This window comes from Arachis stenosperma, chromosome 3 (assembly GCF_014773155.1).
Source record: "Arachis stenosperma cultivar V10309 chromosome 3, arast.V10309.gnm1.PFL2, whole genome shotgun sequence".
NCBI classification, from domain to species: Eukaryota; Viridiplantae; Streptophyta; class Magnoliopsida; order Fabales; family Fabaceae; genus Arachis; species Arachis stenosperma.
The window spans coordinates 66,951,375-66,964,868 of record NC_080379.1 but is presented as its reverse complement, the minus strand read 5'-3'; positions in this window follow the sequence as shown (position 1 = coordinate 66,964,868).

Below are 13,494 nucleotides of genomic sequence, written 5' to 3'. Positions count from 1 at the left end.
CTAGATCTAAAAACTAAAACTGTGTAGAATGAATTGTTATCCCCATTTTCTGCATGTTCTCTGGCTCTAGTCTGTTGTTCTGGGCCAAAAACTGGGTCAAAATAGGGCCCGGAATTGCCCCCAGCGAATTCTGCAGATTATGCAGATCGCGCAAGTCACGCGATCGCGTCATCCATGCGGAAGCGTCATTCGCGTTTTTCCTTGCCATGCGTTCGCGTCGTCTACGCCTCCGCGTCACTTGTGCTTTTCCATTCCGCATGGTCGCGTGAGCCACGCGGCCGCGTCACTGCGATTTCACCTCTTTCGCGCGAACGCGTGAGCCATGCGGCCGCGTCACTTCTCGCTGGTTGTCTCCTCAATTTCTTGTGTTCCTTCCATTTTTTACTAGCTTCCTTTCCACTCTCCAACTCATCCATGCCCTATAAAAGCCTGAAACACCTAACACACAGATTACGGCATCGAATGGGATAAAGGAGAACTAAAATGCATAATTAAAAAGTCTCTAGGAAGCAGTTTTCAACCATGTAATAATTTCAGGAAGGAAATATAAATGCATGCTAAATTAATGAATAAGTGGGTAAGGATCATGATAAAACCACACAATTAAACACAATATAAACCATAAAATAGTGGTTTATCAACCTCCCCATACTTAAACATTAGCATGTCCTCATGCTTAATTGAAGGAGATAAGATAAATAAGTATGAACATGTAGAAACTCATGCAATGAAATGCAACCTATATATATGAATGCAACTATATGATTATTGCCCACTTAATCAAAAGTAAATAAGCTCTTCAAAACAATTACAAATCAAATTCCACTAATTCTATCATTATACAGTAAGACAGATAAAAGTGCAAGAAGATAGCTCATGAAAGCAGGGAACATGGAAATTCAAGCATTGAACCCTCACTGATGATGTATGTACGCTCTAATCTCTCTAGTGTATAGGGTAATCACTCTATCCTTCTCTAATCATGGTCTCTAACTTTTGTTTTTCTCCTAACCAATCAACAACAGTTAATATGCCAATGCAAACATCATGAGGTCTTTTCAAGGTTGTAATGGGGCTAAGGTAAGGGTAGGGATACATATATGGTTAAGTGAGCTTATAAATTGAATCTTTAATTAACCCAAGCTTTAACCCAACCTATATATTTTATATAACCTTAGAATTCATACCTAGCTACCCAGAATTCCCTTTTACATTCCATACTCATGTATCAATTTTATCATATGTGCATTGATCTTTGAATTTTTAATTCAGCATTGGGGTAATTTTGTCCCCTTATTTATTTATTGATAATTTTTTTTATAGACATAAAAATAAATATAGCTTATCAATGCACATAGATTTTTAATTCTTATAGTTTCACATGAGTAGGTATCCAAATTCCCATTGTCTTATCATGACACATTCCCTTAATAACTTTTGTTCCCACAAATTTCCATACTTAACTAGCATACACAATTCTATCTTACGCTAACCAAAGATTCAATCTTTGGGATATACAATTGGTTTTTTTTGCTTAAGGCTAGTAATGTGGTAAAATATAGAACAAATGGGATTTAAAGGCTCAAAGTGGTTAACAAAGGTAATTAAAAAGGGTAGGCTTAATTTGGATAAGTGAGTTTAAACAAATAATGGCCTCAATCACATGTAAGTATATAAACATAATAAATATTGGACATATAGGATGAAACAAAATATAGATTACAATCATAGAGAAGTAAACACACAAGAATAAAATAATTATGGTTAAATAATGTAGCCATGCATAAAGGCTCAAATCTTCACAGGTTGTGTGTTCTTTAGATCAAAAATCATGTTCCAAATACAGCTTCAAGTAAATTTATCATAAAAGTTTTTATTAAAATTAGTGAAATTTTGTTCCAAAGATATCTTTTTAGAAGAAACTTATTGTCTTTTTAATCAAGTAGAACATGCATGCAACTAACCTATTACTATTCAATTTATCCTATTCTATAAAAGAAAGAAAATCTAACTAAAATATCCTAATTTATTGGTGCTAGGGAAGAGAAATTACCTCCGGAAGTTAGGTACCGACCGACCTCCCCACACTTAAGGCTTTGCACCGTCCTTGGTGCCATCTGTCAGGAACAATGGTGGGCTGGTGGCAGTGTCTCCACAGTCGCGGCCGTCATGGCTCCCTGTGCTAGTGAAGGAAGTGGAGTCTGGGGTGTCTGAGTCTCTGCAATCTCCTCTAAGCAGCTCCCTGAGGTGTTTGAATCGGCGTTGGTTGCGGCGCTCTCAGAGCTTTGCTTTCTTTTCATGTTGGTCCAATCGCTTCAGTATTTGATGCAGCAGTTGACTAGTAGATGGTGGAGGAGCTGCAGCATCCTCTGTGGACTGGCTGGTAGTGGCAAGCAGTGGCCTGAGATATCTCCCGTTAGGGACATACTGATCATCCCGTGGAAGAATGGCTTTGGTGTCCCCAGCTCTGTAGGATACTCCGGCTGCTGAGATAAGATCAGAGACCAATGCAGGGAAAGGTAGGTTGCCCACGATCTGCACATGTTCCATAGCATTCTGGATATGTCTTGGTAAATTGAGAGGCTGGTCTGTGAGGATACACCATAGTAGAACGGCCATGTCTGCGGTGAAGGAGGACTCATGAGTACTCGGGAAGACGTAATGGGACATAATCTGTGCCCATACGTGAGCCTCTAAGGTAAGTGCGGAAGCCAAGATTTCCTTAGGACAGGAATGATGGTATCCGAAGATCCATTTGCTGCCAGGTCGAGCGATAACTCTGAGAACAGCGTCCCAGTCAAAGGTGTATGCCTGGCGCTTGATTGTGGCTTTCTAAAAAGCGTCCAACCCTTATGGAGCAGGTGGGAGATCTAAGGCTTGCTGTATGGCCTCTTCTATAATGGGGACTTGTTTCTGGCGTAAATAGACGGACTACAGAGTCGGTAGGTGGAAGTTGGAGTAGAACTCAACAACCCAAGAAAGATTAACCTGTCGTGGCTGTCGCGGTAAGAATCCCCAATGTCTTTGTGCAATTTGTGGCTCAACAAATTCAGCGATAGGAGGCGGAAGGATAAGAAGGTGTTCATTATTGTAATTGTGAGCTGCCATAATAGGAAACATCTGCTCACAGTAGCGATTTGCAAATCGTGCAGTGTCCTTGACTGGGAAGGCTCTCTCTTTTTTATCAACCTTAATAATCCTTTTATTTCTTTTTGTTGAGGGTTTGACTGCAGTTGAAGAAGGCTCTGCCACTAATGCTCTCTTCGTTCCTTTCCTTTCTGTGGGTTTAGGGGTAGCTTTCTCTATGCCTTTCTTGGTGGCCATTCTGAAAAAGGGAAGAGAAAGTAAGTTAAATCCAAAGAATTAAAGCAAGGAAGGGGATGGAGTGAGTGATAAACAGTGCACGGTAAAGAGGAATGAAATAAACACATGGTCATGACAACATGTGAAAAGATCATGAAAGAAAATAGAACAAGTGCACGAAAGGGTGAGTAGATGAAAGATGATTATTGGCATGCCGGCAAGGGCATGAGTAGCATAGATCAAGCATAACTTCGTAACAAGCTAACATGTTTGTATTGGCAATTAAATTTAATTAATAAAATAGTAAAAAGAATTTGTGAAAAACATGCATTGGGTAGTAGAATAGGATAATGTAGAAAAGTGCATGATGCCATATGGGCTTTTTCACAAATACATGGCATGCATATGAAATAAGGTATAGAAAGTATTAAAGTAAACATGCAAGCAACCCTTTTAAGAAAAATAATATATAATTGCCAAACAATTTGCAACAATCCACAAGTATATAATGAGGAATGATGACTCAAATAAATTTCTAGCACTATGTAAAAAGGAAAGAAGAAGAAAGAAAATATGGATAATGAAAAGAAAAAGAAAAGAAAAGAAAATAACATATAAAATAAGAAGAATGAGAGAAAAGGAAGGAGGGAAGAAGAAAATAAAACCTTGTTAATGGAGGTGAGAGAGAGAGAGTGAGCGAAAGGTGAAATAGAAGGAAGAAGAGAGAAGGAAGAAATAAGGAGGGAAAAGAAAATTTAGGATTTGGAGGAGAGAAGATGAGATATTTTGGCAGTTTTGGTTGAGCTGTGCGGCGCAAGCGACGCGGCCGCGTGGGGCACGCGTTCGTGTGATTGCACTCTAATTCAGTTGACGCAGTCGCGTGACCCATGTGATGCTTCTGGCGCGAGTACAACCTCGCGCCCGCACAACTCTCTATTCAAATTGATATATTTGCCAAATTTAGGGTGACGCGGACGTGTCGGCGACGTGGTCGCGTGATAAGGATGGTGCGTCCAGCACCAATCCAGCACCACTCTCGCACAATATTTTGTTGTGCACCCCTTTTTCATGTCAAAAATCAGGGCACGCGACCGCGTGGGGCATGCGGTTGCGTGGGAGGCCATGAATCCCATGTGACGCGGACGCGTCAACGACGCGGTCGCGTGGAACGATTTGTGCCACTGGCACGCCTCCAGCCATGCTCCAGTGAAACTCTCTGTTCATTTTTTTTATTTTCTCACCTCTCTTGTCGACGCGGACGCGTCATTGATGCGGTCGCGTCGCGTGACCTCCATTTATTTATTTTTTTTAAATAAAAGTATGCAAATGCAGATGCATGAAGGTACTGATAAGGAGAAGAGTTATTGACTGGGAAAAACTAAAGATAGAAAGAAAAGACCGATCATACCATCGTGGGTTGCCTCCCACCAAGCACTTTGCTTTAACGTCCGTAAGTTGGACGCTCCACTAGCTCAAACTTCTGTTATGTGGGTGGTGGACGAAATTGTGATCACATCAATGTAGTACTCTTTGTTATTGTATGGAATCATTATTGTGGCTCTTGGCTATGTGTGGACACAACTCCGTTTAACTTAACCAGCAAGTGTACTGGGTCATCCAAGTAATACCTTACGTGAGTAAGGGTCGATCCCACAGAGATTGTTGGTATGAAGCAAGCTATAGTCACCTTGTAAATCTCAGTTAGGAAGATTAAATTTGTTTATGATGAGTTCGAAAATTAATAATAAATAGAAGATAAAATAGGATAGAAATACTTATGTAAATTAATGGTGGGAATTTCAGATAGGCGTGTGGAGATGCTAGAATCCTCTCGAATCTCTACTTTCTTATTACCTTCATCCAATCCTTGTTACTCCTTTCCATGGCAAGTTGTATGTAGGGCATCACCGTCTTCAATGGCTACTTTTTATCCTCTCGGGAAAATAGTCCTATGCGCTGTCACTGCATGGCTAATCGTCTGAAGGCATCACCCGTGTTGATGGCTACATCCCATCCTCTCAGTGAAAATGGTCCAAATGCTCTGTCACAGCACGACTAATCATCTGTCGGTTCTCAATCAGGCTGGAATAGAATCACTTGATTCTTTTGCGTCTGTCACTAACGCCCAGCCTTCAGGAGTTTGAAGCTCGTCACAGTCATTCAATACCGGAATCCTACTCGGAATACCACAGACAAGGTTAGACTTTCCGGATCCCCATGAATGCCGCCATCTATCTAGCTTATACCACAAAGATTCTGTTGGGGAATCTAAGAGATATGCGCCCGGCCTAAAGTAGAACGGAAGTGGTTGTCAGTCACGCGCGTTCATAGGTGAGAATGATGATGAGTGTCACGGATCACCATATTCATCAAGTTGAAGTGCAACGTATATCTTGGAATAAGAATAAAAGAGAATTGAATATAAAGTAATGGGAATTGTATTGAAACTTGAGGTACAGCAGAGCTCCACACCCTTAATCTATGGTGTGCAGAAACTCCACCATTGAAAATACATAAGTGAAAGGTTCAGGCATGGCCGAATGGCCAGCCCCCATGGTCTAAGGACTATGCGCCCCCAGATGTTCCTTAGATCTAAAGTGATCAAAAGATGTCTAATACAATAGTTAAAAGTCCTATATATACTAGACTAGCTACTAGGGTTTACATGAGTAAGTAATTGATGCATAAATCCACTTCCGGTGCCCACTTGGTGTATGCTTGGACTGAGCTTGATCTATGCACGAGCTGAGGCTTTTCTTGGAGTTGAACGCCGAGTTATAGCGTGTTTCTAGCGTTCAACTCCGGGTTATGACGTGTTTCTGGCGTTTAACTCCAGACAGCAGCATGTACTTGGCGTTGAGCGCCACTTTACGTCGTCAATTCCCGAATAAAGTATGGAATATTATATATTGCTGGAAAGCTCTGGATGTCTATTTTCCAACGCCGTTGAGCGCGCGCCATTTGGAGTTCTGTAGCTCCAGAAAATCCATTTCGAGTGCAGGGAGGTCAGATTCCAACAGCATCAGCAGTCCGTTTGTCAGTCTTTTTCAGAGTTTTGCTCAAGTCCCTCAATTTCAGCCAGAAATTACCTGAAATCACAGAAAAACACACAAACTCATAGTAAAGTCCAGAAATGTGAATTTAACATAAAAACTAATGAAAACATCCCTAAAAGTAGCTTGAACTTACTAAAAACTACCTAAAAACAATGCCAAAAAGCGTATAAATTATCCGCTCATCACAACACCAAACTTAAATTGTTGCTTGTCCCCAAGCAACTAAAAATCAAATAGGATAAAAAGAAGAGAATATACTATAAATTCCAGAATATCAATGAATATTAATTATAATTAGATGAGCGGGACTTGTAGCTTTTTGCTTCTGAACAGTTTTGGCATCTCACTTTTTCCTTTGAAGTTTAGAATGATTGGCTTCTCTAGGAACTTAGATTTTTGGATAGTGTTATTGACTTTCCTAGTTAAGCATGTTGATTCTTGAACACAGCTACTTATGAGTCTTGGCCGTGGCCCTAAGCATTTTGTTTCCCAGTATTACCACCGGATACATAAATGCCACAGACACATGACTGGGTGAACCTTTTCAGATTGTGACTCAGCTTTGCTAGAGTCCCCAATTAGAGGTGTCCAGAGCTCTTAAGCACACTCCTTTGCTTTGGATCCTTTTTACCCTTGCCTTTTGGTTTTAAGGGCTATTGGCTTTTTCTGGTTGCTTTTTCTTTTTCTTTCTATATTATTTTTTTTTCGCCATTTTTTTTTCGCAAGCTTTTGCTATTCACTGCTTTTTCTTGCTTCAAGAATCAATTTCATGATTTTTCGGATAATCAATAACATTTCACTTTGTTCATCATTCTTTCAAGAGCCAACAGTTTTAACATTCATAAACAACAAAATCAAAAACATGCACTGTTCAATCATTCATTCAGAAAACAAAAAGTATTGTCACCACATCAATATAATTAAACTAAATTCAAGGATAAATTCGAAATTCATGTACTTCTTGTTCTTTTGAATTAAAAACATTTTTCATTTAAGAGAGGTGAAGGATTAATGGATTTTATTCATAGCTTTAAGACATGGTTACTGTTCCGAGGGTTACCTGAAACGTGTAGCTCGGTCGTCTGGCAAGACCCGAGGTAGGGGTTCCGTGACCCGAGCTTGGTGTGCTGAGCGGCTGGGGGTTGTACCTGCAATGACACTCCGATGCTTAAGTTAGCATGGGTCCAAGCAGATATTGAGTAGAATTAGAGTATGAGTTATACCTGGGTGCTCCAGTGTATTTATAATGGTGAGATGTGGCCTCCTGTGGATAAGATAAGTTTAGTTATCTTATCTTATCTTTATCTTATCTTTAAGTGAGGTCATCATATCTTCAAGGGAACCGCTTTATCTTTCTGGGTTTTAGCTGCCTTTAGATTGGGCTGTGTTCCTTCGTTTTGGGCCTGCTTTAGGCTCCTTTGGCGAGTTGGCCGAGCTCTTTGAGAAGAGGTCGGGCATTTAGCCGAGCTCTCTGAGAAGAGGTCGGGCATTTAGCCGAGCTCTCTGAGAAGAGGTCGGGCATTTAGCCGAGCTCTCTGAGAAGAGGTCGGGCATTTAGCCGTGCTCTAGAAGAGGTCGGATAGTCTGACCTGAAGAGGTCGGTCGGCTTGTCGCTAAACATCCGGGGGACAGGTTGACCCAGGGTATGAACAGTGCCCCTGCTTGAGTTCGATCTTTCCATGAGATCAGCTTTTCAGAGCTTCGATCTCTTTGGAAGTCGTGCTCGAGCATCTGTCTGGCTTTGATTCTTCATTGCTTTGAAATCTTTTGCAGATTTTCTAGAGGTTTGGTACTTCACAGTCCGTCCTCTTTTGAGTAGTAGTGTGGGTTTTTACCCTTGCCTTCTGGATCACGCCTTGCTTTGTGTTGACAACCCTCTGCTTTGGTGAAGTTATCCTGCGGCTTGATATCCGGACTCTTAGTGACTTGTCTGATGACTTTTTAGTGTTCTTTGTATAGAACCTTTTAGTCTCGGATGACGTACGTAGCCCTGTTTGAGATTGTGCCTTCTTTGAGTGGAGTTGTATCCCTTTTAGCTAAGCACTTTTGAGCCTTAAGGTTTTTTCTTAACCTTTTGGCTTGTTCTTTTTTGAGATTGTATTTGCGCCTCTTCTTAGCTGACGTCGACCTGTACGACTTTGCCCCTGCTTGAGTTCGATCTTTCCGTGAGATCGTGCTCTCTTTGGGGGAAGTCGTACTCAAGCATCCTGACTTTGGTCGATCTTGAGTAGTTTTATCTTGTGCGAGTTTGGCATTGCCTTTTTTAGTTTGTTTGAGAGGTCTTTTCAGCCTTCTTCCGACTTATTTGTCTTCACTGTTCGGGCTTTTTAGTCATAATCCAACAACTTTTTAGGTATAGTTCCTGATGGGAAACCTTTTATAGTCTGTTTGGATGACTTTTTAGCGCCGTTTTGATTTGTGCTTTTGCCTTTTAAGTAGTGTCTTTTTCAAGACTTCGTACCTTTTAGCAAAGCATTCCTGGCATTCCTCTGGCCATTGCGAGATGTCTTTGTCCCCTTTGTGGATCTTTGTAGAGTGTCGGTATTTTGTTGTCCGACCTCTTTCGATCACTGCCGGTTCTGTCCACTTCCTGCTTGGTTGAGGTGGTCCTTGGGGCTAACTTGTCCAACTTTTTAGTGTTCTTTGGTAGAACCTTTTTAGTTGGTCTGAACAATTTTGATAGCCTTGTCATGGAGCCGTGGCTTTTTGGGCAAAGCTATGTCCTTTTAGCGCACGCTTTTCGTTGGTCCAATTTCTCGTGTCGACGAGCTGTAGCTTTCGTTGGTCCGACTTCTTGTCGGTCCAAGCTGTGGTTTTCGTTGGTCCGACTTCTTCCTGTCGGTCCAAGCTGTAGCTTTTGTTTGGTCCGACTTTTCTTGTTGTTCCAAGCTGTAGCTTTGGGCCGACTTCTTCATGTCGGTCGCTTCTAAGTTATTTCTAGTAATCCTCTTTATTGGACCTCTGTCAGGTCTCTTTCAGGGATTACTTTTTATAACTTTTTGTTTATGGGACGACTTCTTTACGTCAGTCCTTCTCAAGTTATTTTGTAATCCTCTTTCTTGGACCTTTGTCAGATCTCTTTCAGGGATTACTTTTATAACTTGTCCGTGTAGGAGACCGACTTCTTTATGTCGATCTCTTCTAAGTTATTTCGTAACCCTCTTTCTTGGACCTTTGCCAGGTCTCTTTCAGGGATTACTTTTTATAACTTTTGTTTATGGGACGACTTCTTTACGTCAGTCCCTTCTCCAAGTTATTTTTGTAATCCTCTTTCTTGGACCTTTGTCAGATCTCTTTCAGGGATTACTTTTATAACTTGTCCGTTGTAGGAGACCGACTTCTTTATGTCGATCTCTTCTAAGTTATTTCGTAACCTCTTTCTTGGACCTTTGCCAGGTCTCTTTCAGGGATTACTTTTTATAACTTTTGTTTATGGGACGACTTCTTTACGTCAGTCCCTTCTCCAAGTTATTTTTGTAATCCTCTTTCTTGGACCTTTGTCAGATCTCTTTCAGGGATTACTTTTATAACTTGTCCGTTGTAGGAGACCGACTTCTTTATGTCGATCTCTTCTAAGTTATTCGTAACCCTCTTTCTTGGACCTTTGCCAGGTCTCTTTCAGGGATTACTTTTTATAACTTTTTGTTTTTGGGACGACTTCTTTACGTCAGTCCCTTCTCCAAGTTATTTTTGTAATCCTCTTTCTTGGACCTTTGTCAGATCTCTTTCAGGGATTACTTTTATAACTTGTCGTGTAGGAGACCGACTTCTTTATGTCGATCTCTTCTAAGTTATTTCGTAACCCTCTTTCTTGGACCTTTGCCAGGTCTCTTTCAGGGATTTGCTGATAACTTGGGTTGACTTGGTCCGACTTCTCAACGTCGGCCAGTCTTTAAGTTACTATTTTAGCAATCCGTAAGACCTCGTCAGGTTCTTTTTGGATCACTTTCGATAACTTCTTACATTATTCTGTGTTCATCTTTGCCGATTTTGTCGTGATCGGGCGATGATTTTGGTGTTTCACCTTGCCGACCTGCCGTAGTCGGGCGTCTTGGTAGGAAACTTTTTAGGGAATCTGCAATCTTTAAACAATAATATAAGATAAGAGTGTGTACATGTTAGTACTTACCTTTCTAGGTCGGGCAATCTTTTGGATCTCGGCCTGGCGCCCTTTTAGATTGCAGGCATGCCATGTCCTTGGTAGCTCTTGCCCTTCAAGTTCGGGCAGTCTGTAGCAACCTTTCCCCAGTTCTTCTAAACAACTTGGTATGGTCCTTTCCAGTTGGGTGCTAGCTTTCCTTCTCCAGGTCGAGTTGTTTGGTAGTAATTCCATAGTCGACCTATGTCTTTGAGATGTCTACTAAGATCCCGGACAGCGTGTCTGATTAGCTGGATTTCATAGTTTAAATGCGTGTTACTGTGGCTGACCCTGAGTACATCCCTTATACCGCCTTCGAGACCGAATTGTTGTGGTCTTGTAATGTAGCTCGGATGAGGCTTCTGTTATTGCCCCTTGGTTGGTAGTTTTGAAAATGCATCAGCTCGGGCATTCTGCTCTCAAGGTATGTGTCGGACCTCATATCCCCGAATTGTCCAAGCTGTGGTGCTGGCTGGTTTTGAAAATGCATAAGCTCGGGCATTCTATGTGTCGGACTTCATTTTTCTCCGATTTGTCCGAGTTGTTGGTGCTGGCTGCATTAGCTCGGGCATTCTATGTGTCAGACTTCATTTTCCCGATTTGTCCGAGCTATTTTCTATTTTGTCCAGAGTCCCCCGAATTGTCCGAGATGTTCTCTGGTTTTGTCCAAGGTCTCCCGAATTATCCGAGCTCCTCTGTAGGATTCTTCCAGCTAAGTTTGTTTTCTGCAGGATGCCCTTTATTGGCTGGTTGGTTGGAACTCTGATAGTGTGAGCTTGAAAGCATGGGTGGAGTCGTCGAGAGGTGAGTATGGGTGTAGGCGAACTTTTCTATCTGTTGATAGGTTAGTTCGGTCCCTTGTAAAGCTTTGCTGATGAAGTAGACGGGTTGTTTCCCACTTTCGTCTTCTCTGACTAGTGCTGAGGCTATTGCCTGACTTCCCACTGCGAGGTATAATGAGTTCTTCACTTTCCCGTGGTCTGGAAAGGATGGGTGGTTGCCCCAAGAATTTGAAATCTCGGAAGGCTTGTTCGTACTCCGTTGTCCTTTTCAACTAGTCCGACCTCCTTGGTGTGAGGGTGGACGTTCAACTCGTCCGACCTCTTTGGTGTGAGGTAGATGTTTAACTCGTTCGACCTCTTTGGTATGAGGTGGACCTTCAACTCGTCCGACCTCTTGGTTGTGAGGTGGACCTTCAATTCGCCCGACATCTTCGGTGTGAGGTGGACCTTCAACTTGTCCGACCTCTTTGGTGTGAGGGTGGAGCTTAAACTCGCCCGACATCTTCAGTGTGAGGTGGACCTTCACTTCGACCTGTGTGAGGTAGTAGACCTTAACTCGCCCGACCTCTTCGGTGTGAGGTGGACCTTCACCTTGTGCCCTCTTTGTTGTGAGATGGACCTTCAACTTTGTCCGACCTCTTTGTGTGAGGTGGACCTTAACTCGCCCGACCTCTTCCGTGTGAGGTGGACCTTCAACTTGTTCGACCTCTTGGTGTGAGGTGGAGCTTAAACTCGCCCGACCTTCGGTGTGAGGTGGACCTTCACCTTGTCCGACCTCTTTGTTGTGAGATGGACCTTCAACTTTGTCCGACCTCTTTGTTGTGAGGTGGAGCTTAAACTCGCCCGACATCTTCAGTGTGAGGTGGACCTTCAACTTGTCCGACCTCTTTGGTGTGAGGTGGACCTTCAACTTGTCCGACCTCTTTGTTGTGAGGTGGACCTTAACTCGCCCGACTCTTCCGTGTGAGTGGACCTTCAACTTGTCCGACCTCTTTGGTGTGAGGTGGACCTTCAATTCGTCCGACCTCTTTCTCCTTTTGCTTTTGATTGGGCGAGGTGGGGATCTTCTCCGATTGATCTTCTTTTCTTGGACTCTTTATCCTTGTCCCGTGGTGGGTTAGGAGAATTCGGTTTTTAGCTTTCTAGTCGAGAGTTCTCTTCCATGTTGATGTATTTCTGTTCCCGTTCCTGTACCTCGTTCAGAGATGTGGGTGCTTCTTGGATATTGAGTGGCTGAGAGGTCCTTCTCTTAGGCCATTGATGAGTCCCATGATGGCCGCTTTTGTTGGAAGACTTTGTATGTCAAGGCATGCGTTGTTGAATCTTTCCATGTAGCTGTGAAGACTTTTCTGATCTCCTTGTTAATTCTAGCAAGCTTTGAAGTGTGTTTGGCTTTATCCTCTGGATGGAGAACTGGGAGGAATCTTCTTAACAAGGTCGTCAAATTGTGATGGATCTTGGAGACAAACTGTCGAAGCACATATTGCTGCCTTCGTTAGAGTAGTCGGGAAGACTTTGCATTGAATGGCGTCGATGTGTCGGTGAGGTACATTCTTCTGAAATTACTGAGATGATGGCTTGGATTCAATGTGCCGCCGTACGGGATCATGTCGGGAGCCTTGAAGTCCTTTGGGACTTAGCTTTCATGATATCTTTGGTGAATGGGTGATCTTTGTAGGGGCTGTCTTCGTGACCGGATCGAGTTGTTTTGGCTTTGAGATCTGCTTCGAGTTTTAGGAGCTTGTCCTTTAACTCGTGGCATCACTAACTTCCCTTCGTAGGTCTCTCTCAGCTTCTTGTTGATGTTCCACCTTTTTTTGAGTTGCTTTAAGCGATCTTGAAGTGCTCCATAGCCTCCTCTTTTGGCGAATTCTCGCCTTTGGTGGGTTGAAGAGTATCTTTTGGTGTAGTATCCGCGTCTTTGTGCGGTGTTCTATCCTCTAGATCTGAATCATGGTCGTTGTCATGGTTGTCCGCCATGGTGATGGGATGACTTCCAGGTCCCCGGCAACGGCGCCAATGTTCGAGGGTTACCTGAAACGTGTAGCTCAGTCGTCTGGCAAGACCCGAGGTAGGGGTTCCGTGACCCGAGCTTGGTGTGCTGAGCGGCTGGGGGTTGTACCTGCAATGACACTCCGATGCTTAAGTTAGCATGGGTCCAAGCAGATATTGAGTAGAATTAGAGTATGAGTTATACCTGGGTGCTCCAGTGTAT